The 27648-nt window shown below is 37.6% G+C and overlaps 1 long non-coding RNA gene across 1 annotated transcript in view; it reads right to left on the minus strand.

The window, feature by feature from the left end:
* LOC120530565 overlaps nt 1-27648 on the minus strand; it is a 59719-nt gene that overhangs the window by 22841 nt on the left and 9230 nt on the right. Inside the window, exon 2 of the long non-coding RNA XR_005633991.1 lies at nt 18865-18938. This is a non-coding gene — a long non-coding RNA (uncharacterized LOC120530565). The remainder of the gene's footprint in view (nt 1-18864; nt 18939-27648) is intronic.

Here is a 27648-nt window from a genome sequence, read left to right on the forward strand (position 1 = left end):
TAAAAGCAGTTTTAATGTTCTGGATGTGCCATCTATTGGATTGACAGACACAAATCAACCAAACAGATACACAGACAAACTAAAGTGGATATTATAATTAAAATCCTGCCTTTTGTTTAATATTTCACACATTGTCATGAAAATCTTGCCAATAACTGGCAGAGTCACTTCTTATACCAAACAGGAATGTGACAGTATGTTTTGCTATCCATTTGCTTATATACAAAATATACCCAGGGGAAGCAATGTGTGGTTTGAGATGGTGCAAGTAACAAAATATGTAAAGAAAATAGGAAAGTGAGAAAATAAAATGCCAAATAAACAGAAAAAAATCAGAGAAAATACTGACAGACATCCCAGATGTTTAGACAGAAACTACAATATGGTGCTACTTCTGTTTAACACAATAGCTCTAATCCTTCCAGGGTGTCCTAACCTTGCTGTTCATAATTTTTCACTAAGACTACAGAATATTTATCCATCAATGCATAACTGTTTTTTAATTAAAGATTTCCTCTAAACTATGGGTTGCGACCCATTTTGCATTGCAAGTTATCTATAGTTGGGTCACACTGAGTCATGAATTACAATTGAAGTTAATAAGAAATGGTCGCAGTTTGTGGAAAGCCTTGCGATGGGACACTGCTTGCATGGCTGAAACAAACCCAAAGCTTCCCCCGCACAGAGACAATGTTAACCTGTGATTCTCCAAGATGGTAAGGACAACGACAAGTGGCAATTCTTTAAGGAAAAATTACAGTTCACAAAGACACGCAATAGGCAAAATTGGATTGCGAGAAAAAAAACAATTGCCTTTATATACAGTGCATCCGGAAAGTATTCACAGCACATCACTTTTTCCACATTTTGTTATGTTACTGCCTAATTCCAAAATGGATTAAATTAATTTTTTTCCTCAGAATTCTACACACAACACCCCAAAACGACAACGTGAAAAAAGTTTACTTGAGGTTTTTGCAAATTTATTAAAAATAAAAAAATTGAGAAAGCACATGTACATAAGTATTCACAGCCTTTGCCATGAAGCTCAAAATTGAGCTCAGGTGCATCCTGTTTCCCCTGATCATCCTTGAGATGTTTCTGCAGCTTAATTGGAGTCCACCTGTGGTAAATTCAGTTGATTGGACATGATTTGGAAAGGCACACACCTGTCTATATAAAGGTCCCACAGTTGACAGTTCATGTCAGAGCACAAACCAAGAATGAAGTCAAAGGAATTGTCTGTAGACGTCTGAGACAGAATTGTCTCAAGGTACAAATCTGGGGAAGGTTACAGAAAACTTTCTGCTGCTTTGAAGGTCCCAATGAGCACAGTGGCCTCCATCATCCGTAGTGCTGGCCGACCATCTAAACTGAGCGATCGGGGGAGAAGGGACTTAGTCAGGGAGGTAACCAAGAACCCAATGGTCACTCTGTCAGAGCTCCAGAGGTCCTCTGTGGAGAGAGGAGAACCATCCAGAAGGACAACCATCTCTGCAGCAATCCACCTATCAGGCCTGTATGGTAGAGTGGCCAAACGGAAGCCACTCCTTAGTAAAAGGCACATGGCAACCCGCCTGGAGTTTGCCAAAAGGCACCTGAAGGACTCTCAGACCATGAGAAACAAAATTCTCTGATCTGATGAGACAAAGATTGAACTCTTTGGTGTGAATGCCAGGTGTCACGTTTGGAGGAAACCAGGCACTGCTCATCACCAGGCCAATACCATCCCTACAGTGAAGCATGGTGGTGGCAGCATCATGCTGTGGGGATGTTTTTCAGCAGCAGGAACTGGGAAACTAGTCAGGATAAAGGGAAAGATGACTGCAGCAATGTACAGAGACATCCTGGTTGAAAACAAGTTCCAGAGCACTCTTGACCTCAGACTGGGGCGACGGTTCATCTTTCAGCAGGACAACGACCCTAAGCACACAGCCAAGATATCAAAGGAGTGGCTTCAGGACAACTCTGTGAATGTCCTTGAGTGGCCCAGACTTGAATCCGATTGAACATCTCTGGAGAAATCTTAAAATGGCTGTGCACCGACGCTTCCCATCCAACCTGATGGAGCTTGAGAGGTGCTGCAAAGAGGAATGGCATCATATTCAAAAAGACTTGAGGCTGTAATTGCTGCCAAAGGTGCATCAACAAAGTATTGAGCAAAGGCTGTGAATACTTATGTACATGTGATTTCTCAGTTTTTTTATTTTTTTTTAATAAATTTGCAAAAACCTCAAGTAAACGTTTTTCACGTTGTCATTATGGGGTGTTGTGTGTAGAATTCTGAGGAAAAAAATGAATTTAATCCATTTTGGAATAAGGCTGTAACATAACAAAATGTGGAAAAAGTGATGCGCTGTGAATACTTTCCGGATGCACTGTATACTGTAGATAATATTCAGGTTAAATGCACTTCATGTTTCATTTGCTACAAAGTGTCAGCCCATCTAATGTTCCCAGCCTCAGTTTGTAGATAGACTAATAACTTTTTTTCAATGTCACTACAATTTAAATATGGGTTCTGCTAGTCTATAGCCACTCAGTTTTCCCTCCATGTATAGTATGCTATGACATAACCAAACTACTGCTCCTTTAAAATATTTTTATACTTGGCTAAAATAAATGTCTATAAAATTGCTTTACATTTTATTTTCACTTGAAAGAAAAATGTTATCCTTTTTAGTATAAAAAACATCAATCACTGTTATAAGCTTTAGTAAAATTTAATGCATTTTTTGCTTCAGACTGATAGCCAAAACAATGAGTGTGGTTGAGTTGTAAAAGCTGAATGAAGAGGTACATAAACTCTAACAAGAGTTAGATGTCTTTTTACAGTTAACTTATTTTCTTGAAGTGGCTTTTTGAAACACACTCCATGACCCATTATCATTTTTTTAATGAAACACTGACAAGTACTCTTAAAATTTCGTATGTCTGGGATATTCTTACACATGAAATTATAATAACCTCAACAATAAAAAACTGTAATTAGAATAAATGTACATTTAGGGAGTGTTGTGATACTCCAGCATTGAAAATACAGGATAATATGTAATTTTGGGTCAACAATGAATGGGATTTTTCCATTCTTTTGTATTCTGAATTTTGGCATAGTTAAATCCGGCAACACACTTCTCTCCCAGTGCGCTTACCAATTTATGGAGTCTGTGAACTCACTTCCAGATTCTCAGTTAAAACATTAATTAGAGAGTATTCCCATGTGGCCCCACTGGCCTTAGTAGTTCTTTTGAGGGTTCTTCTCTCAACAAAGTGCTATTTTCTAAAGTATCTGCCTTCTTTGCTGTACGTTTGACATTTTAAAAGTAATATTCTGTTGTTTTTCATTTATCCTACAAAAAACCCAGTAATTTGTTTATATGTATGAACTACAAAACATGTGTTATTCTTTCATTACAAGATTTTTTTATTGTTTTTCTTTTAAGTGACGGACATTCAACATTATTTTGAGCTTTTTTCCTACAAGATAAAAAAGTCTACTTACTCGAGAGTTACCTTTGATACAACATTATTGTACTGCAAGAAGGAAATACAACAGTCTTTCCAGACAAATGAAGATAATAAAAGGGAAAGGAAAATAGTATTATTATATAGCTACCTATGGCTCTTGAGCTTGTCTGATAAACTGATTAGAAAAGATAACATGATGTTTGCTGAAATGATTAGCAGAGTTGATTAATCGTGACCATTTTCTGTTGGGTGTCATTAAAACAACTGTGAGCAGTTGCTTTAAATTGTATTCATTAACAACATACATGATCTATTTTTTCCATAAAACAAATGTATTCTAACATTTTATAAGTGCACTAAAGGAAGAACCTGGCATTGCAGAGGCATATTTGTCTAACAGATTAAGGTAAGAAAAACAATATTTACTTGTTTTCTAAATGTCCTTTTGCTGGATGAATTGCTCTTGTCCTTTCTGTCATCTACACTATCTCTCTGATAACTATCGATTTCTTTGCTTTCATATGTCCAGAATTTATTATTTTTTTTGAGAGATTGGAAATCGAGTAAAAATGCCCAGATTGGGACACAAAAATCATAGTGAATAAAAAAAATTAACAGTCAAAACTACATAAACTGAGCCAAGTCAAAGATTTTGGTCAAAGAGACAGAAAATAATATCATTACTAAAACTCAACCCAAGATTTAACGAAAATATCAGCCAGGTTTTTTAGATATGTCCATAAACTTGGACAAAGCATGAAGTGTCTAATGCCGACATCTATACCTATGACGCCATGATATCGTGCATCACTCACTTTCTGCTAACCATTCCCAGGAACTGCCTAGCAAAAGACACAACAAAGAGAACAACGCAGTGGCACCCATAACAAAAACAAAATGGTGTTACTGCAGAAAGTAATTCATTTTTCACATATTGAAAAAACAAGTCCAAATTTAGATGTAACTGTTATGAAGTTGCTTGGATTCAAAAGCACAACTGCCACAAACACTTCCAAAAATGCCCAGTAGAGCAGGAAAACACTATCAAAATACCCCATTAGAACCAAAAAGGGCAGAGATGAATCTTGGTAAAGTAAAAAGGTTAATTTTTATAAAAGCTATGCAAGCCTCAAAGCTCAGAAGAGCACAAGGAGAACCCTGAAAAGGAATGGCATAAAATAGTAAACAAGGTCCCAAAACAGAATCCAAAAGTCGAAGTTAAACAGAGCAGAAGTTCAAAAATATGAATTAACACAGTCCCAATACAAAATCCAAATCAGAGCAGGGGTCCAAAATACCAGAAAATCAAAAAGCAATCAGAAAGCACAGCAAAATCACAATAACTCTCAACTCCTAGCACATTCATTGAATGAGGAATCATGGGGAGGCCCTCCCTTAAATAAGGGGGAAGGCTGTTACTAGTGGTGATGGGCAGGTGGCCCCACCACTTGACGGACATCTTACAAAGCACAAGGTTCATAACTAAGGCCCTTACCTTTTTCTAACATACACACAGAAAAATCCATCCATTTTCCAACTCGCTGAATCCAAACACAGGGCTCTGCTGGAGCCAATCCCAGCCAACGAACCAATCCCGGGCAGGGTGCCAACCCACCGCAGGACACACACAAACACCAAGCACACATTAGGGCCAATTTAGAATCACCAATCCACCTAACCTGCATGTCTTTGGACTGTGGGAGGAAACCCACGCAGACACGGGGAGAACATGCAAACTCCACGCAGGGAGGACCCGGGAAGCGATCCCGGGTCTCCTAACTGTAAGGCAGCAGCGCCACCATGCCACCACACAGAAAGATATACATAATAAATAAAATAAACATTAATGCAATTAAATTATATAAAATTAAATAAGACAGACATGAAACACAACTGTGAACAACAGCCAACAGGAAAATGCTGGCTGAAATATGACAGTAATGATTGAATTTGACTTCTAAAACCCCCAAAACCTTATTTCAAATATTTTTAGAGGTTAAAGAACAACTATAAAAAATTTAAAAACAAAACCCAGATCATCACACATTCATGTGTTTCATGGTACCAAGACGAAGGAGATGCAAATGAGAATTTCATTGTACTCTGTACACATGACAATACTATTACTACTACTATAAGTATTCCAGTCTTTAATGATAAGACATTTTGCCTATTGTTTCTTTTGGTTTAACTCCTCTTTGCCTTGTTTTAATAAATGGTTTGAAAGCCTCCCTACTTTGTTTAAATTTGGATATTTGGGGTTGACAAAAACTGTGTCATGATCTTACTTGCCCTTGGTGGATATGAGGATTGACTTATGCCGTGAAAGCTTGAAAAACTGTTCAGTAAACATGATCCAGTTTTCACTTCTTTCTAATTGCAAATGTGATCTGCTCTTTGTACCTGTTTAAATCCTTTGTCAGTCCCTCAACACTAGCACAGAAGAGGCCGAATGTTCATTTTCTCTTTCAGCATTTTCTCCTATTTCTTGTAGAGCAGAGGCCATATTTGTGCTGCACTGTAAACAAATTCTCTCCTCGTTTAATGATAAGATTTCCCAACTATTGGGAACAGTATTTTATTTATTTTTGAGCACCATTGCTCAACCTAAGAAAATGATAAACGGATTAGTCAACTTGTAGGAATGAGAAATGTGGTAGCTGCACTGCTGTGACTGGTGCCGATGAACATGGCCACGTTTTGCCAGAACAGCAGCTCAGTGCATTTGGGGTAGTTCTTAATGATCAAATGAGCAGGGGCTGTGCAGCTAACTTATTTAGTAAAGAACAAACGGAAAGATGCTTAGTAAGTGGAGCAGTACTCTACAGTGTCTATCTGATGCTATCTACAGTATGTAAGATTATGTCCTTCTCTGATACAACTGCCATGAGTCACATAGCCTGTGCGGATAATTAGAGTCTCTCAATGAAGTAAGCTGCTTTGGTGGTAAGTTACTTAGTAAGTTGGTTGGGGCAGAGTGGTGGCTCTGAGGCTAAGAATCTGTGCAGGTATCCCGAAGGTTGCCGGTTTGAATCCCCGTCACTGCCAAAAGAGATCCTACTCTGCTGGGCCCTTGAGCAAGGCCCTTAACCTTCATTTGCTCCAGGGGCGCTGTACAATGGCTGACCCTCTGCTCTAACCCAAGGGGTATGCAAAAACTAACAAATTCTTAATACAAGAAATTGAATAAGGCGAAATAAAGAATAATAAAAAAAAAAGTTAAGAATCAACATACTCTTAAGAGGTGCAATAGATCCCATCTGTCACTTCCAAGTACACTTACCAAAAACTCAACAGAAGACAACACAAAGCAGAGAGCGTGAATGCAGAGCTGCGATGGATAACACCATCTTGAAATATTAAACTTTTATTAAAAATACTTCTAGAGCATTTTTTCCTTCTTAATGTCGCAATCTTTTGTGATAAACATACAATGCCCTTCCCTGAACTCATGCTGTCATCTGCCTGTCTGAAGTCAATAATTATATAAATACAGATGCAATGCCTTTGCTATCTTTTCCAGGTTCACTGTACTTACTCTACTCTACTTCAAAAGTCTGTAAATATTGTTTGCAATGGAGTAACATAATCTATTACCTTTTCTGCAGCAATATTTGATCCAGGCAGTAGAAGAGAAGCAGTAAGAGTAAATTGTTTGGAAACAAATATTTGGAACAAACAGAATTTCCTAGACACGCATTGGTCTAGTGTTCAAGAGGGTGATGAACTGAATGAGAGTATATCGATAGTGGGGTAGTAAGGCTTTGAGAGAGAAACAGTTAACATTTAAAAAAACATGTAACATGTATTTCTATTGCCATTGTTTTCATCCCTGATTTTTCATTTGCAACCTCTTCTCATTTGTGACATCACTGCTTTGGCAGTTAGGCCACCTAAGATGTAATTGAAATATGGTTTCTCCAAAACAGAATTACAGCCTGAGGGACACATTGCATGCTAATGGGTTAGTGGTTTCATGAATTTAAAGTACTTTTAAATTGTGTTTGAAATCTAAAGTAATTATAATAATAATAGAAATAAGACAAGAAGTATTTTCATGCCCAGCATTTAATCGTATTTAAATTTTGAAATAATGTTTCAAAATACATGTAATAGATTAAGTTTGACATTCTACATGAATGTATGTACTGGATATATATATTCTTTGATATATTAATTTGGTTTCAAAAATCACTTCCATAAATACTTTTTGTGCCATAGAGAACTTTAATCATGGTAAAAGGATCATAGGTTAAAGATGTTATATTATTTTTAACTTATTATAGATATTGGTTTGAAAAATATTGCATCAGACAGAGCAGAGTTTACAGTTATTTAAGCGGCTTCAACAATGTACCATAATTAGAAAGGACTTACTATGACTATGCCTTCTGATTACTAAAAAGACTATGTTGTTAATACTCTTAAGTACGATAATGTAGAGAGAGAAGCGGTCAAGGGTAACTTAGACTTATACGGGTTTGGGTATAATTTGCACATTTACTACGTCCTAATTCATGCAAAATGTAAAAACAGTATCATAGTTTAGAAGGACAAACAATCCAATCAATTGCTTCTACTTAGGAGTTAAATAGTAGGGCTAAGTATAAAGCAAAGCTCTCTTTTAACTATTTGAGAGTAAAAGGTGCTTTTGACTTTTGAAGTGGAGCAGAAAGATTCTCGGCTTTGTTTGTATTTTCTGCTTCAATGCTACAAGCATGCATGCTGGAGAAAAAGGAGACACTTGAGTTTGAAAGAAAAGTGCCAAGCACAATAAATTACAGTTTTAAATGTGGTGTGGCTACATTCTTAATCAATCACCCAGATGATCAAAAGATGTTAAGAATCACGAGTCAGCAGGCATAAAACCAAAAAATGTTAAAATAAGCAGGTGGCACTGTGGGGAGGATGGGTGGATGTTCATTAATTCTGTAACTAACGGCTTCGCTTTTGGCAAAGCCACTAAGTCTCCCACCTCTCTCTGTGGATCGAGATTCCTGGCTGCTATACTCGTATCAAAGCAACTCAACCTTATTTGTTTAAAGAAAAAAGCAGAATGACAGTTTTTTTTTCTGAGAAACACAAGAATCATAGCAATAAAATAACTGCTTGAGTACAGTATATACATATCAACACAAAAGACAGGATGGGAAGCAGACAAGACAGTCAAGTAATATAACACAGGCGTGGTTGTTTTAAATTTATTTGGAAGATTTCTGTTTTTTTCTAGAAAACCAGAATTTCTTAATTTTACAAGTATTTTCACAAATTAACATCACAGTTAGATCTCTGTTCCTCTAATGAGTGTGAAAGAGAGACAGTTTAAGTATTAATGTTTGGCACATGGTTCCACTTACAATTAAGGCCATCTGAATTCAAACATCAGAAGCTCAACTGACAGAGAAATCAATACTTCTGAATGTTTACTAGCTATTTACATATCTTACATGTGTTAGATCAGATGTAACTAAATGGTGGGATTTACTTATTTCTAAAATCTTCAGTGCAACTTCAGGGTTGTTGTGTCATGCGTTTTTGTGTACATTTGGTTGTTTCTGTGGCATATGAGCAGCACACCACGCAATACACAGTGAGAGTACGTTTTTCAACATTTGTTAAAGTTGTGCTAAATGTGCTAAAAATTGTGCCAAAAAGTATCAAATTAATATTAAAAATATTTTTGTTGAATGGGAGACTAAAGTGATGTTTTATTTGACAGTTGTGGGAAGCGCAAGGCATGTGAGTTTAACCATATAGTGTTCTATGGTAGTGATAATACCATGAAAAAATGTATTACTTTTAATTTCCTTTTGTTGTCATAAACATACCCCAGAAATGCAGAAGGTATATTTTCTGAAATCGAAACCTTTGCTGCTTCAATGTGGATATATTTTGGACTGGTGCCCCATAGATGGCATTTCAAAACCGTAAAAACAACCTTGGTATTTTATAATATTTATAAAAATGCTTCACTTAAAAACCAGGATTATGTTCAAACTGATTCTTTAATACCATTTTAGCATAAAATAGTGGATGGACAGATGTCCCGAAGGGGATGAAGGATGATTCCTAGCCTGGACAGGCAGGCATTCCGGCCAGGATCGAATAGGCCAATATAATGGAAGGACCAGGGGAGCCAACAATATTTGGTTCCTTTATTCCCTGGTATGCTAGATGGCAGCATCCAGAGTTTAGGAATCCCACATAGACCCCCACAGGGTATGCTAGAACCTGTAGTCTAGTGGGGCAGCCGGAAATGCTTGCAGCATGCTATGCCTTAGAAGACGTCCCGGGTCATAGATAAAAGAAGTTGCTTGATCTCCTCCAAGCAAAGGAGATGGGAGGCAGAGAATAATACTTGCATGGAGGAAGAGTAGTAGGGCAGAGAAGGAAGGAATAAATCATTGTATTTGAACCTGTGACTGTGTCTGTGTTGGTCGTGTTCAGGTTCTGCCATTTATCACAATGTATTTTTTAAAGTATTTAAAGAGTTGCATAAAAGTTTTGATTGTTTTGTTGTCAATTCATACTGTGTGGGTACACAGAGGTGTGTATAGGTGTGTGTGTGTGCGTGTGTGTGCTGGCTGTTTTTTAACATAATTACCACAAACTGTAATCACAGCAACGCATGTAAGCCTCTTTGATGCTAGCAGATTAATATGTTTCTCTTTTACTAATGAGCTCACTACCTTACTTCATTTAGAAATATTTTTGTTCTCAGTGTGACTGAGTAATCAAAATAAAGACCACAAAAGTCATTTTTTATTTTTCCTCTGTGATTTGAGCGCAACAGGGCAAGATACAAATAAAGCAGTTGTATCAGTTGTTACAGTTCAAAGAGATGTTCACTGCCAGGTGGACTGGTGTTACTTATGATCTGGATTCAAATGAAGAACTTTTATTTATTGTGGAATGCACTCATTTGTGTTAGCCACATTTGGTAATGCTCACATGGTAGCTCTTTGCCACGTCCTCTGCAAGTTAATAAGACAAATCGACAGCTAATGTAGGATATATTGCTTATTTCCATAAGACCTCCTTTGCTGAGATTTCTTTTTACTTTACCCACAGTCTGACTATGTCAATGGCATGGATTCAGGTTGTGCAGTGAGGCTTGAGACTTGATCTTACGTAGACTTCCCCAGGGGAGGTCTAAGAGTGACTGACTTTCCAGTAAGCAACGGAGAGATGCAAACCTCAACACTGGCAGTTCTGCTTAAAGAGGAACATAAACTGTATGATTTGGGAATGACTGTAAGCCCAATTAGAAGGTGCGTACTGAGTTGGGCCAAACTTCAGATTTAATGACCATGAGTTTTATGCGCAGCATGAAATGAGTTGCAGTGCCCAATTGGATCTTATGATTTGGCTGTTATACAATCAGAAGAACTACTCAGGTCAGGTCAGAAATTTCAGGAGTTGTCTTGTAGTAAGAGCAGTCCTTTAAGTATTCTAGTGACTACAGTGGATGTGCGGGTGTCAACAATAATAACAATATAGACCTATCACAGAGAGAACACATAGAGTGAATGGAAAACATGGAGGCCAGGTTCACTGCGCTCTAGCCTCCTTGTAAAACATGTCTATATTGTCACGCTTGGGTCACAAAGTGGCACAGATTCATTCAGGGTTTTCAAGAAACAGAAACTTTATTCGTAAACAGCATAATAAAGCATAAGGAATAAAGCAGAGTATGTCTGGGGGAAGACAGAAAATGCAGTGAGAGAAAAGGACAGCTGCAGTACAGGCTTTTAAATGTTTGAAGCTTCATGTAAGATACAGATCACATGGAATGGCAGCAGCAGCAAATATGCAGCTGATCTGGCAAAGAGGAAATAAAAATCTGTATTTGTTTCCCATTAAATCACTGTTTAAGAGGGGGTTTCGAAGGAGTGGCCAGTTCCCCTTTCGGCTGCTTCAGCGTGTTCACAATAGGTCGGCCAGATGACATATGGAATTTGACTTAGTAGAGAACAATTATAACAGCAGTGAGAAAATATTAGTATTGTATTTCAGTATGTTGTTGCATAGTGACTGGGCTTTGTACTTGGATTTTGCTGATATCATACTGATTTTCACCTTTTTGATTTCAAAAAGCTATCATATAGCAGCATACATACAATTAAATGGCCAATGGTAAAAGTATCTTAGGAAACATTTAGTGGTAAATTTCATACCACCAATTCTCTGTGGAAAATAGCCAGGCTGTATGTCCTTCACAGCCATCTACATGTTCAGTTATGCCTCTTTCTTTTCTTTGTAGTTTCAGACCATAGTTCAGCCTATGACCATATTGTTTTTTGTAATGGGTAAAGTTTATTGCAAAATGTCAATGGGCAAACCTTTCTGTTGATGCCATGTACAGTAAATGTAAAATCTGAACAGCCACATTGTGGCATGTGAATCAGACTGAACATGCTTGTACAGTTTCATAATGTATACGACTACCATATATTAGTGTACTAGCAAAATACCTGCGAAACATTTTAAAAATAACGTAACTTGATTGTCAATTTAATTGTTTTGTGACTGTTATGAGTGTTACTGTCATCAAAGATTTGATTATCATTATTTCTTTCAATCAGGTTCGTATTTGGAGGATGTGTTGTGTTCAGGTTATATTCCGTGTTTGTCAACTGTTGTAAAGCTAACAGGTTTCATTCATCGAAGTGTTCACTACCCAAATTGGTACTCGTGAATCTAAGATGTTTAACAGGCATTCCCGGTATTAAGTTGTGTATTTGCCTGCGAATATTTAGAGGCAGCATGTCTATGAACTTAATTTAAACTTAAACTTTACACCTTGCTTTCCTATTGATATGTCTACAAAGACCTGTTCAGATTCAGAGGGTTGTTCCTTTCTTACTGCATAAATAAACAGCTCGTCTTCCTCTTTATCTGAGACATCACACACTGCATGCACAGGTTTACCTTTCCCAGTCCTGCAAAGTCAGTTCAAGTGAGCCACTCGGAGTACATGCATCGAAGGTTTTCAGCTGTGCTTGTGCTATCTCGTGTGATCTTGCAATGTCTACGGCTTTATTTAATGTTGGCTCAGACCCGGCACTTAAAAGTTTCTCTTGCACTTTTGCTGAGTTTGTGCCAAACACTATTCCATCCCTGACCATCTCATCTTTGTTTGCATAAGCACAGTCCTTCACTAGCAATTTTAACTCCGTTACAAAGTGATGAAAAGTCTCACTTATACCCTCTCAATAGACTTGTATCTCGCGAATATCGCATTCGTCTTGGGCATGACAAACGCCAGCGGCAGCGTGTCTATGAACCTAATTTAAAGTTAAGCTTTACACCTTGCTTTTCTATTCGTTTGTATAAGCACAGTCCTTCACCAGCAATTTTAACTCCGTTACTGCAATTTTAAGTCTGTCACAAAGTGATCAAAAGTCTCGTTTATACCCTGCGTCTTCTCATTAAACTTGTATCTCGCAAATATCGTATTCATCGTAGGCATGATAAACGCCAGCAGCAGCCTGTCTATGAACTTAATTTAAACTTAAGGTTTACACCGTGCTTTGTTTCCGCAGTAGCTGCACTTATGAATATGCTTGTATGCGTCACTCGCTTCATATTCTTTTGCTGCCTTCTCAATTGTGTAATGCGTTTTTTGAATAGGTTTCATTCATCGAAGTGATCACTACCCAAATCGGTACTCGTTTTTTGTTCAGCGCTCTTTGGAGCTCTTGCTTGTTCTCTGCGTACTACATTCACAGTCAGTTCACGTGAGCCACTTGGAGTACATGCATCAAATGTTCTTAGCTGTGCTTGTGCTATGTTGTGCGATCTTGCAATGTCCACGGCTTTATTTAATGTTAGCTAAGACCCGGCACTTAAAAGTTTCTCTCGCATTTTCGCTGAGTTTGTGCCAAACACTATTCTATTCCTGACCATCTCATCTTCGTTTGCATAAGCACAGTTCTTCACCCGCGAATATTTAGAGGCAGCGTGTCTATTGTATTGCTGCTGACGGATGGCCTTATATGGGCAGGCACTCAATTACGTGGGAGGCGTGACGATGAGGGATGCAACTCCGCCTCACACGGCGACCGAGCTGCAGGCTATGGCCGTATATATGTACGTAAGTAGGTTCCAGTTATGACCGTTACATGTAGAATTTCTAAATGAAATCTGCCTAACTTTTGTAAGTAAGCTGTAAGAAATGAGCCTGCCAAATTTCAGCCTTCTACCTACACGGGAAGTTGGAGAATTAGTGATGAGTGAGTCAGTCAGTCAGTGAGGGCTTTGCCTTTTATTAGTATAGATTCCTGGCCTAAGACTTCCCCTTAGACTGCCACAAATGCCCATCAAAGAATGAAACTTCAGTTTACAAAGCTTAAAATGGATGTCCTTCTAGGCACCTCTTGGTTTGGCAAGGTCTCACAAGGTGTTACCTTACCTTGATGGACACCACTGTTGACAACTGAAATTAAGATGGAGCTCAAACTGTTTTCTCACCTTTTTTGCACACTACAGTTCAGATCAAAGAGAGCCCGGGGGTTTATAGGAAGAGAAACTGTGTTTCTCTGAATGTAATGTTTATTGTTTTAGAGAAGGAATTATGTGACACTGAAAGCCTAAACAAAAAGGGCAATATGCCATGGGGACATTGAGATGGTTATAGTGACATGTAGGGTAGAGGTGAGAGACAGCACATGTTGTGAATGCCTAACAGTCTTTATTTTCAATCTAATTTAAACATTTCCTGGGAGTGGAGAATAAATAAATACCAGAAACTGGGTGTCGGCCTGAGAATGTGAGTAAAGATATTTCTGTTACACAATTTAAACCATTTAAAAGTGTAATTCAACATGATGTCAAGTAAAACTCCTCCATTAGAATTTGTTTGAAGTGACAATTTTAACAGGACAGAGTAATGGGGAATCAGTATTCACCCCCCAGATTTATTTAATACCATCTAATCATCCCTTTAAGTTCAAACACCACCGTTTTCCTCTTAGCGTCTGCTTCATGATGACTGTTATTAAAGCAGAGTGCTGGAATTTGAACATATAAGGCATCGATTTACACTTGAGCAGCTTTTCTTACTGCTATCCATATGTGGCATTAGACAAAATGAGTCTATAACATGTCCAAATCATGGGCGCTATAATATTGTTTGTAATTGTATTTGCAATTCAATTGTTGAATAAATAAATATATTGCATTATTACCTATAACTCATGCAAAGTACAGGTTCCCTATATATTTTCACACAGTTATGACTCCTCACTACATACCAACTGGATCCCCTGTAGTTTATATAGAAGTAGATGATGCTCTGATCTACAGGCTCCACAAAACATATCATAACCTGGAAAAAAAGCTACACTGTATATTTAGAATCTTGTTTTTTATTTTTTCCAGTGCCTTTAGCACTAGTCAGCCTAAAAGTGATGCAGTTGATCATGACTTATATGTATAAAAAACCATAGCAACTTCTCATCTTCTCTGTAGTGACATTCAGGTCCTTTAAGTGTGTGACAGACTATTAGAGAGGTTTTCATCAGTCAATATGGCAAGAGTACAATTCTACTCTGTCATCTGCTAGAGAGAAATACTAGCTAATTCAATGCCAGACACTTCAATGCACTTATCAGGAAGACCATGTGAATTATAGCACTGATCCTGGACTTACTGGAGCCAGGGGCAGAAACGAGAATGATGGCAAAATTAGAAACCATTATGACTAGTGCTGCCTGTCCTCTAAATGACAGGTTGTTCCAGTGCACCTTTAACAACCAGTTTATTCCACTATAGTGTGCTAAGTGGTCCTCCTCTGGCTCTTTTTTAGTGCACAGCTGTAAGGCTGTAAAATATTTTCTCTCACCATGCCATCTTAAACTCAATGGCCTATGAGCATGAATTTTCTTTATATATTAGTTTACTATTATTGTTTATTTACTTATGCTTGAATCTATACTAATAAAGGCAAAGCCCTCACTGACTGACTCACTCACTCATCACTAATTCTCCAACTTCCCGTGTAGGTAGAAGGCTGAAATTTGGCAGGCTCATTCCTTACAGCTTACTTACAAAATTTAAGCAGGTTTCATTTTGAAATTCTACGCATAACATCATAACTGAGTTCTACTTACATACATATATACGGCCATAGCCTGCAGCTCGGTCGCAGTGTGAGGCGGAGTTGCTTCCCTCATCACCACTCCTCTCACGCAGTTGGCTGCCTGCCTATATTGCGTCCCCCATACCCACGCCTCCTACATAATTAAGTGCCTGCCTATATAAGGCCGTCCATCAGCAGCAATCCAAAGACACCCTGCAGCTAAATACTTGCAGGTAAAACAAAAAGTTAATACCGGGAATGCCTGTTAATAGAGGACAGTCATGGATTTTGTTGGAGTTCCCTCGCCACAAATTGACTGGGATTCTATTAACCTGTCGGGAGAATGGAAAAAGTTCCGACAGCACGTGGAGCTGATGTTTTCTGGCCCATTAAAAGGCAAAGATGAGAGTGAGAAATGCAGCTACCTGCTCCTGTGGACTGGGGAAAAAGGAAGAGACATTTTTAACACATGGACTCTCACCCAGGAGGAAGCCAAGGTACTAAAAACTTATTATAACTGTTTTGAGGCGTTTTTCATGCCTAAGACGAATACAATATTCGCGAGATACAAGTTTAATGAGAAGACGCAGGGTATAAACGAGACTTTTGATCACTTTGTAACGGAGTTAAAATTGCAGTGTAAAACAAAATCCATGACTGTAACAGGCATTCCCGGTATTAACTTTTTGATTTGCCTGCGAATATTTGGCGGCAGCATGTCTATTGGATTGCTGCTGATGGACGGCCTTATATGGGCAGGCACTCAATTACGTGGAAGGCTTGGATATGGGGGACGCAATATAAGCAGGCAGCCAACTACGTGGGAGGCGTGGTGATGGGGGAAGCAACTCCGCCTCACACGGCGACCGAGCTGCAGGCTATGGCCGTATATATGTATGTAAGTAGAACTCAGTTATGACTGTTATGCGTAGAATTTCTAAATGAAACCTGCTTAACTTTTTTTAAGTAAGCTGTAAGGAATGAGCCTGCCAAATTTCAGCCTTCTACCTACACGGGAAGTTGGAGAATTAGTAATGAGTGAGTGAGTGAGTGAGTGAGTGAGTCAGTCAGTCAGTGAGGGCTTTGCCTTTTATTAGTATTGATGGAACAGACAGAGGCCAAGGTTGAATGGAGAAGTAAAGCAGAAAATGAATAATTCAAATGACACTTTAGGTCTTGTCTGTCTAGTGGAGTTGCAGGTCAATTTTACACTCCAGTAACACAAAAGCATTGTTTTTCTCTCTTACACTTACCATACCACTTTCACTGACCCTCTGGTCTGTCTTCCTCCCACAAGTTGAACTCTGTTTCTAATATACCTCCTGACTCAAATCACCATAAAGCTTTTAAACCCCAGTCTGTGATCACTGGGGGCAACCAATTGAAAATTTTGTAGTGGATAGTGGCAAAATCCTGCACTCCAGTCTGCGAGTTTAAAATTTCTGCCAGGGTTTAAGATAGCAAAAGATACTGAACAAAAGACTTGACTCGGAGATAAAATAAAAAGCTACAGTTGCTGTTATCTATTCAGGAGCTGAGTAGCAAAAGGTAACTGAAACTCAGTAATTAATTTTCATGTTGTAATGAGCACTGCAACAGTGGAGAAAGACAGACAGACATATGCGTAGGCCACTGCAGCTACTGGGCTCCACACGTTTGAGAAGTGCCTTTGTCTGCTAACAATATCCTTCTGTTATTTTAACTATTGCATCACAGTATCACATAATAATAGCAAATAAAGTTTAGGTAGGTATTGTGGTCTATGGATATACAACGTGTCACAACACTTCAGCTATTTTACCATTGCATTTATGCATTTTCAATTAGACTGTTGTTAAATTTCTTTAGTTATTTGTTTAGACATGCAGTCAGAAGATGGAGGTTGTGCAGCCTCATCTGTGCATCTGCTGGTGTTGTTTGGCAGATTTGTTGATTCTGGTGTTTTGAATGTTAAAATCTGCATCTCCTGTGGCTCTTTGTTATCACATCTCTTAAAAGCAATCTTGTTGACAGAGTGTGAAACATATATTTTGTTGTTCATAATATCATAAATACAGCTGCCAATTCTTTCAAGCTTACACTGACTTCTATACTATCATTGTAACACAGAACAACGGAGGACACACACACACACAGCATCTGTGAGAACATTGTTCACATTAACCATTCGTCCACTGATGTTGATAAACGCCAATGTATAATATGATGCTACAGAAAGTTTTTTCCTTGCATCAGGTTATGTTTATCTTTAAAACGTGCATTTTGCTCCCTGCACGTGTGACCCACATTTATATGTCTAATAGGGATTTTTTTGGAGATTTTTCGACTGTAGACGGTTCATCGTACACCAAAGCTTGCTGTCTGTCCAACCAGGTTAACGAGAGCACCCGTGATTTTCACAGTTGAAAATCACAGCCCCTACTTTGAGTGCTGCCTTCATGAGGCATTGGTTTGGTTTAGAAATGAGACATCTACTTGTTCCCACCCAGTTTTAAGCAAAATTCAGTCATGGTTGTCTCTGTATGTATATATTATACGTCTGCCATCAAGTTTACTTCCCATGTAATCCATAATATAATTTCTGGGATCAGACCTCATCAAAGCTCCTTGTATTTTAGAGTCCTGTCTCTGCTAGGTTGTCAAACCTTTTCCCTACAATGCTAGGTGCTTCTTATCTCACTATAGTACATGAGATATAGTAAGAAATCTTTCCTTTATTAACTTAAGTAAATATTAATTTATTCTTACAAAATAATTATCTAATAAGTTCCTTTGTATAAACAAAGTTTATTGTTTTTATTGCTTATATGTTCATGTGTAATTTTGAGACAAGTGTAAATGAATATTTAAATATTTATTTTGTGTTGATCATTTATGATAATGGAAAATAATGACTTCATTAACTTCAGTATTGGAGGTAGCACGCTGATGCAAGGGTAGTACTGCCACCTTGAAGATCCAGGGCTATAGCCTCTGATCTTATGTCTGGTTGTTTCCCCTGTGCAGTACGCATATTCCCCCCATGTCTTTGTGGGTTTTGCTATGGCACTCTGCTTTTTCTAAGTACACACTGGTCATGGTTAATTGGTGATTCCAGATTGTCCCTGTGTGTGTGTGTGCGTGCGTGCGTGTGTGTGTGTGTGCGTGTATGTGTGTGTGAACACTGATATGAAGTAATGCACTACACAGGATTATTTTGTACTCAGAATAGACTCCAGCTTCCCATGATCCGGAATTAGTATTCAGGTATTTGGGAATGTCATGTTAATTTAATTACCTTTAAAATCTATGAAAAAAAATGAAAGAATACATACAGTTTATATACACTGCTGATATACTGTCAAGAATGCCATGATTATCTTCTTGTTCTTCTTGCAAATCTTGAGTTCTGAAATTAAATGTGATAGAACATTTAAGATATAATGAAAACATTATGTGCAGTATAAATGGTATTGGCAATAAGCATATGCACAATTAAAAATTGTTAAGATGAAGAATAGCACAGTACTTGCTGGACTTATAAAATTTAGCAGGGATTTAACAACACAGTGCATTTTAACAGTGTTCATTTTCATGCCAATTCCTGGTAATTAGACAAAGAGATTTAGAAGTCACACTTTATTTTATATTTCCTTAGTTATATCTTAATTACATTTACAAAAGCAAATGAAGTGAACAGTGTATTATGTGGTTGGGGAGTCTGGATGGAGGAGACAATGCTACTGGAATGGCAAAAAAATTGTCTTCTAAAGTGAGGGGAGCCCTGCTCAGTAACTACCTTAATTGTCACTTTCTAAGGCAACGCTAGGCATTATATAATCATTCCAAATATGAAAGTAGTTCTGAAAGCAGTTTCACCAAAATAAAATAAACACTTACCCATGACAATGTGTAAAGTAGTGGGAAGGAAAGAAATTAAGTCAGTGAATAAGAAGTTTTGGACAAAAGTGTGTTGTTCATGAAGAGAAAGACATACATTTAAGAAAGTAAAAGTCTGCTTTTTTAAAGTAAGATTACATAACTGTTTTAAGTAAATTAGCACTTTTACTTTACTCTATAATTACAGACATATAATACAGTATTTTTCATTATAAGTTAAGAGTTATAAACAAGATGGACAGTTTATGACACAAAAAATACTATACAGTACCTAGTAGCCTACACTGTTAAAGAAATGATGCTTGATTTGTTTAAACTTTTTTCTAAATCATTTTAATAATTATTAATAAATAGAATGAGGGGCCTACTATTTAAAGGCAATTTCCAAAATGATGAAAATAAAAACTTGAATATTACAGTTTATGGTATATTAATAGTATTTTAGGAATATCATGCTCTGCTTTCTTGCTTTGGCAGGTTGGTAGGTGTCAACTCTGTAACACATTTCTTCCAGTGCTCATCTTGGAAAAGGAAATGCTTTGTAAATGTTTCACCATTTGGGGCCTCATCTTGCTGCATTAATTCTTTTCCAGTTAGTAATAATATTAGTTTTGGGCTTTCCTTGTGTGTCTCAAAACGTGCCTGAAGAGTATAAGTCCATATTTCATTTTGGTGGTGCCTGTTTTGTTCAGTTCAGTATTCTAGAATACTGCATGGGTCAGAAAGTCAAACAACACCTAATGCTATCCAATACACTAATAAACCTGTACTCTCTAACCAAAAGAGAATAGAGGACTATCAATAGGCCAGGGCAATTCCACCATCAGAACATATGGGAGTTGATGGATAGGATTAGGATTAGGAATCAAAATTGAGCATCAAGATACTCAAAAATGCCCAATAATGGATGTAATTCTAGGAATTTGACCGAGAAGTAACTCCAGCATAGAGTATAAATGCCCTTCTCATTTCTAGAATTTGAGATCAGTGTAGTCTTATTGGTAAGAGAAAGAAATGGCTACAGTCTTAAAGATGGGAAAGACAGGACGATGAGTCTGAGAGGAGGGAAAGTGGGCAAGCCACTCCATTTCAGATAGCCAATGTGAGTGCATATTAAGTAAGGTCCACTGGGGAACTAAGATTAATTCTATTTTGTGATCATTTTGAAGAGACACCAAAGTGAGCTGACATTTTAACTTACTGCCAGGTGATTGATTTTTTTTATGCTCTAAACCAGTTTCTTAAACTATGGGTCACAACAGACATGTCTGTGATGGGTCACCACTTACAGTCATGGCCGAAATTATCGGCACCCCTGGAATTTTCCCAGAAAATGCACCATTTCTCCCAGACAATTGTTGCAATTTCAAATGTTTTGGTATACACATGTTTATTTTCTTTATGTGCATTGGAACAACACAAAAAACAGAGAAAAAAAGCCAAATCAGACATCATGTCACACAGAACTCCAAAAATGAGCCAGATAAAATTATTGGCACCTTTTCAAAATTGTGGGTAAATCGTTTTATTTCAAGTGTATGATGTTCGTTTGAAATGGCAATATAGCAATCACACCTGAAGCCAATTAAAATGGAGAAAAGTTGGCTCAACCTTTCTGTTGTGTGTCTGAGTGTGCCACACTAAGCATGGAGAACAGAAAGAAGAGCAGAGAATTGTCTGAGGACTTGAGAACAAACATTGTGAAAAAATATCAACAATCTCAAGGCTACAAGTCCATCTCCAGAGATCTTCATGTTCCTTTGTCTACTGTGCGCAACATAATCAAAAAGTTCACAACACATGGCACTGTAGCTAATCTCCCTGGACGTGGACAGAAAAGAATAATTGATAAAAGACTGCAACGAAGGATAGTCCGAATGGTGGATAAACAGCCCCAAACAACTTCAAAACATATTCAAGCTGTTCTGCAGACTCAGGTTGCAACAGTGTCAGCTCGAACTATCCATTGACATCTGAACGAAATAAAACGCTATGGCAGGAGAGCCAGGAGGACCCCACTGCTGACACAGAAACATAAAAAAGCTAGACTGGAGTTTGCCAAAATGTACTTGAGGAAGCCAAAATCCTTCTTGGCGAATGTCTTGTGGACAGATGAGACCAAGTTAGAGCTTTTTGGTAAAGCTCATCATTCTACCGTTTACAGAAATGGAATGAGGCCTATGAAGAAAAGAACACAGTACCTGCAGTCAAACATGTTGGAGGTTCTAAGATGTTTTGCTGCCTCTGGCACTGGATGCCTTGACTGTGTACAAGGTATAATGAAATCTGAAGACTACCAAAAGATATTGGGGCGCAATGTAGGGCCCAGTGTCAGAAACCTGGGTCTGCGTCAAAGGTCATGGGTGTTCCAGCAGGACAATGACCCCAAACATAACTCTAAAAGCACCCAGAAATGGTTGAAGACAAAGCGCTGGAGAGTTCTGAAGTGGCCAGCAATGAGTCCGGATCTGAATCCGATTGAAAACTTATGGAGAGATCTCAAAATTGCTGTTGGAAGAAGGCACCCTTCAAATCTGATTGACCTTGAGCAGTTTGCAAAGGAAGAGTGGTCGGAAATTCCAGTTGAGAGGTGTAACAAGCTTATTGATGGTTATAGGAAGCGCTTGACTTCAGTTATTTTTTTTCTAAAGGGCGTGCAACCAAATATTAAGTTGAGGGTGCCAATAATTTTGTCCAGCCCGGTTTTTGAGTTTTGTGTGAAATGATGTCAGATTTGGCTTTTTTTCTCTGTTTTTTGTGTTGTTCCAATGCACATAAAGGAAATAAACATGTGTATACCAAAACATTTGTAATTGCAACAATTTTCTGGGAGAAATGGTCCATTTTCTGGGAAAATTCCAGGGATGCCGATAATTTCGGCCATGACTGTAATTGTGTTGTAAAATTAACCAAGATTGACTAAGCACAAATTTGGTATCAAGTGATAAACCGGCCACTATTTAATGTACTATTTATGGCAGTGCAATGCCGTTGATGCATCATAGAGAGCTCTCATTTCTGTGGCACTAAAATATAATTATTCAGACCTCCCATCTCATAACCAGTGAAACAATCAAACTGAGAAGACTGATAGTGAAATCAATTATAGGAAAGGTGGAGAGAAGAGGAAATAAAGGCAAGCTTTTGAGGTGAAGTGACCGTGGCGCTAATTTGAAATGTCGAAATGAAAAAAGTAGGTGTGGCTCAAGGATATGATGATTTTCAAGGTTTTGTTAAGGGTGAGTCAATAGAGTGAGGGTATATTTACTGCCATGGTGGTGTTTTATGCTAAATGAAGCTTCAGTGATTGTTGACAACTGGTGGGTTCCTCACTACGTGTTCACCTTTACAGCATGTATACTGAGGTGCAAAGAGGACTTTGTATGGATTTAACATGCCTTGGTGAGGAAGAATTCCTTCTTGTCACCCTATCTTAGCTCAATAAATATCAGTCTACTGGAATTGTGAAAGATGTGTTTGTTAGACTGCTGAGCATTGCAAGAACACCAGAAAAAAATCAGACGGGTCAAACAAGAAATAGACATTTAGCACGATGTTAAGCCAGTAGAGTTAAACATTTCAAACTGGACTGTAACATGGAACTATTCAGTAAGATTTATTCTATCACCCGTATAAAGTGCAGATAGTGTATATATATATTTTAGGAAGAATTTAGCAATTTCTTTCAGTTAATTGAACTGTGAAACCGACTATTTTAAACTATTTACAAACTCATTTAGAAAAATGTATTGTTAATGGTATAGTATTTTTTGTTACTGTATAGTTAAGACAAGGTAAATAAGCTGTATTGACTTGTTGTTTTTTAACTGCTTCATTCCTCAACTGGTGCCATGAGTCAAACATCAAAGTTAGGTGACGTTTCATACTGTGCTTTCAAAAATCATCATATCCTAAACCTACACCCCAAGAAAGTTTTTCTCTCAGATTTGCTAAAGCACTAAGCATTTCCATTGTCAGTGATACACCTTAGAAATGTATTCCTGCTTTGAAAGATAATAGTTGTTTTAAATTCAATCCCCAGGGGCTCCCTGCATGAAGTTTGCAGGTTCACCCTGTGACCGTATGGGTTTCCGCCAGGTGCTCTGGTTTTCTCCCACAGCTCAAAGACATGCAGGCTAATTGGATTGGCAGTACTGAATTGTCCCTAGTGTGTGTGTGTGTGTGTGTGGTGGGTGTGCATTTGTGTGTGTTCACCCTGTGATGGGATGGTATCCTGACCAAAGATTGTTCTTGTTTTGCACCCTATGGTTGCTGGAATAGGTCCCAGCTGGCCTTTGACCCTGCTCTGAATAAAAAGATTTTAAATATTAAGAAGTGTTTTAAAAATATGTCAGTCTTCCACTTTCCTGTAATATCCTATAAGAAAATATGCTTGAAAGGAAATAAAAACATTTAGTTTTTTATGATATGGCTATTGTTATATGCCTTATTATAACTCTGTAGTCATTATGATAATAATTATTTTCTTGGGTCCCAGTACAGTGCCAATTTTCTACTTTGGGTCCTCATATTAAAAAAGCTTTAGAACTCCTGCCGTAAACTATTAGCATGTTTGTCTCTTTATTGTAGAAATGCACAGGATTTACAAATAGTGAAGTACAGTATATACAATTTTAATGAGAAGTATAAATACTTACTGCATATGTGTTTTATGCATAAACATAGTGGAGAGAGAGAGCGCCATTCATGCTATAATATATTGCCCTGTAAAATGCAATCAACTGCAGAGACCCCCTGGGTGAAATGAAGGGCAAAATAAACTGACTTAAATATAGGCTTGACATAGAGGGCAACTAACATCATTTATAAGGATAACTTTGACTATCAAAAACAATCATCAAAATGAGGACAAATCGTCATTGGCAAGCAGGCTTAGAAAAAATGTACAAATCCAAATGTGTAAAGATTCAAAACCAATCAAAAATTCAGGTGGGTCACAAGCAGACCATCAAGAGAACAGCAGAGTAAAACAGAATGAGAAATCAAAACAAATGTGAAAAAACACCAAAAGTAAAAAATTTACTTAAGTAAAGTAAATGTTGGAAAGATGCTCAGATACTCGTGTTAATTTGATTGAGGTTCAACCTTTAACACTAGAATTTTGCAAATGTGTCTATCAGCACAAGCAGCAAGCAGCCTTCTATCCCATGCACCCCACCGACACAGCTGAAGTTCTCCAAGCTCAAGTTTGTTTATCTGGGTATGAGGCGCATGGAGTTGTATATCATTATTTGGAATACATGCATTTTATGTGTGTTCCGTGTGTACAATGATTTGGGTAAATGTAGAATGACAGGAAATGCAAGGCAATAAATGTTGAACACAACTAAAACATGAGGCTGAATCTCAGTACTGTAGGAAAACCAGCTTTATTCAGCTTGAACCTACCACACTCTCCTATACACCTACACAGCAATCTGGCAGGATTGCGACCAGGTTAGTGGCCAAGCAATACTGTTCCCTGCATTTATAATGTTCCTTGCATTGACCCAGTGATTGCACTTCGGGACACTATTCGGTGTGTCATTCCGTTTGGGGGAGTCCCAAAAGAATTTAGAAACCTCACAACGTATTTTAATTTAATGTAGAAAATGTAGTATATTTTCCTTATCCCACCAGTTCTGAGCACAGGGCTGGAACCAGAGCACAAATGCACACCTTTAATTACTCTGTGTCAAATTTAGACTTGACAATCAGCACACAATGCATGTCTTTGATGTATATCTGTATTTGTGGTGGAGGGGCTATTACTACCCACCTTAACATAGGGAGAAATAATCCTTTTATTTCTTAAAGGTCAGGAATAAGCTTCTGTACTGCTCTTACTGCAGTTTGCTGCAGATTGCTGCAGATTGCTACTTACTGTGCTCTTATCCACATACCAAGAAATTCCGTGATCTTTTTTAATAGTTCAAATCTGATAATGCAATATAATATAATAATTTATTTAGTAAGTCACTAGCAAAGCTAGTGAGTTAGTAGTATTCTGGGGTTAAGATTAATATTGCAAAAACATGCAGAGGTTACTTTCTACATCAAGAATAATTTGACAAGCTAGACACACAACAGAAGAAAAGCAAATACTTACAGCCCTGTGTTTCTATAAATTAATGCATTTAAAAATTTCTATCTGTGCTGCCACACAAAAATGACAGCATGTAATAAACATGTTTTTTTTTTGTCATTTTCAGTCTACACAATCACTAAATTTCAGGCCAGGCATATTTACTCGAGCTACCTGGTAAATTCTCCTTGGCTTGTATTTTCTGATTAGTTAGCTAAATATTAAAAAAAATAGATAGCATTTATTTATGAGTGCCTTTTTCTTAAAGTTTGGTCAAGGTTTGGACTTATAGACAATTATCAGGACAGCCATGGCTGACAGACAATTATGGTTAATGAAATCCACAAAATAAAGCGTTGGAAAGTGATGAGGTTTCACTATTGGTTAAATAGTGAGGAAACTGAGAGTGATAGCTGATTGTCACCAATGAAATGACCAGAATAAGACAAAGCACAGAGCATAATTTAAACCTTTTAGCTCATGGATGTCATGTGATACTGCGTGGAGTTTGCATGTTCTCCCTGTGTCTGCGTGGGTTTCCTCCAGGTGCTTCGGTTTCCTTCCACAGTCCAAAGACATGCAGGTTATGTGCATTGGCGATTCTAAATTGTTCCCAGTGTGTGCTTGGTGTGTGTGTGTGCCCTGCAGTGGGCTGGCGCCCTGCCCGGGATTTGTTCTTGCCTTGCGCCCTGTGTTGGCTAGGATTGGCTCCAGCAGACCCCCGTGACCCTGTAGTTAGGATATAGTGGGTTGGATAATGGGTGGATGGATGTTATGTGATAGGTCTTTACAGTTAAGTCTTGTCAAGCTGAACAGGAGTGGAGTGCAATGCAACTTAAAACACAAAGCAAAATTTTAGACTGTTTTACTTAGTTAGGTATAAGTTCCAAAGAAAGTTACCTTAAGATTAGTGATGTTAGTGACAAACATTTTCTGGTTTCTTTTCAGTACATAGTTTCAGCGTATTTTGGTTAACTGCAAAATGTCAGTAGGCCATGCTCTCTATCTTTGTTTGGATCAAAAAACACATATTCTGTAACTAAGGAACTGAGCCACCTGGGAAGTTTGCCATTGTCTTGCTGTTTCTAATGGGACTGCGTGAAGATTTAACACACCCAGGTGGGATGATTCTGTATTTCACTTTGTACTTGCTGTTATTGTTTTTGATGCAAATCAATATTATTTTTGGGTGAAAGCTTAAAGCCAGTGTCTCTGTCTGACTTCTGCTGCAAGCGAAGAAGTTAGATTGTTCATTCTTTTTTTAACCATGATCCCTTATGGTGATGCCTTTGTGAAATCCTCTGCTGGTGGTAAAGTGGCTTGAAGTAAAGATTTGAAAGGAAGAACAATCCCAGTTAGTGAAGCAGCCTGTCATAGAGGTCCCACGGGTAAAACACATGGGGTACAGCATGGACAGTGAGATATGAAAGAGGTTATAATAAGAGTTGCATAGCTGGTTTTGATATTTCTTCCTATCCACCATCTAGAAAAGAGTTAGCTGGTACCTTTCGTATAAGCTGTATGCAATCTTTTAACACAATATAACAGATAGTTGAAAAATAAATGTGAAAAACTCAATTAAGATTGTAATGAAGGTAAAATATTTCTTTTTTATTTACAGATGTGCTAGACTAAAAGGAAAAGGTATTATTGAGAAAAAACTCTGAAAATTATCGTTTTTCAGATATTTATTTGAGTAAATGTTACATGTTACTAATGCTTATTACCCTGAGTTACATTTAGATGATGTACTAATGTATGCATTGTGTACAATCACCGCATTCTTCCAGTCTTATTTCGGAGATGGTTAAAATAATTGTAATTCATTTTTACAATACAAAATGAATTCTGTGTATTAGATTGATGCATTTTTGTCCATTGACAAATCATTTCCATTCTGGTCAAATTAAAAAGGAATAATAAATTATAATGTATGCCCAATCAATTCAAAATACTTAATGTGACATTTTGCAAAAACTTCAAAAATAGCTTTTTGTGTACCATGATCCAAGTGTTATAATAATTTTGTATCACAATTCATACCTCTATTAACAATTCAGCCAACTTTCCTGATTTAATTATAGTTTACTTTGATTTTCATTGTTATAAATCAATATTAAATGTCAAACATTAT

Source organism: Polypterus senegalus, chromosome 6 (assembly GCF_016835505.1).
Source record: "Polypterus senegalus isolate Bchr_013 chromosome 6, ASM1683550v1, whole genome shotgun sequence".
NCBI lineage: Eukaryota > Metazoa > Chordata > Cladistia > Polypteriformes > Polypteridae > Polypterus > Polypterus senegalus.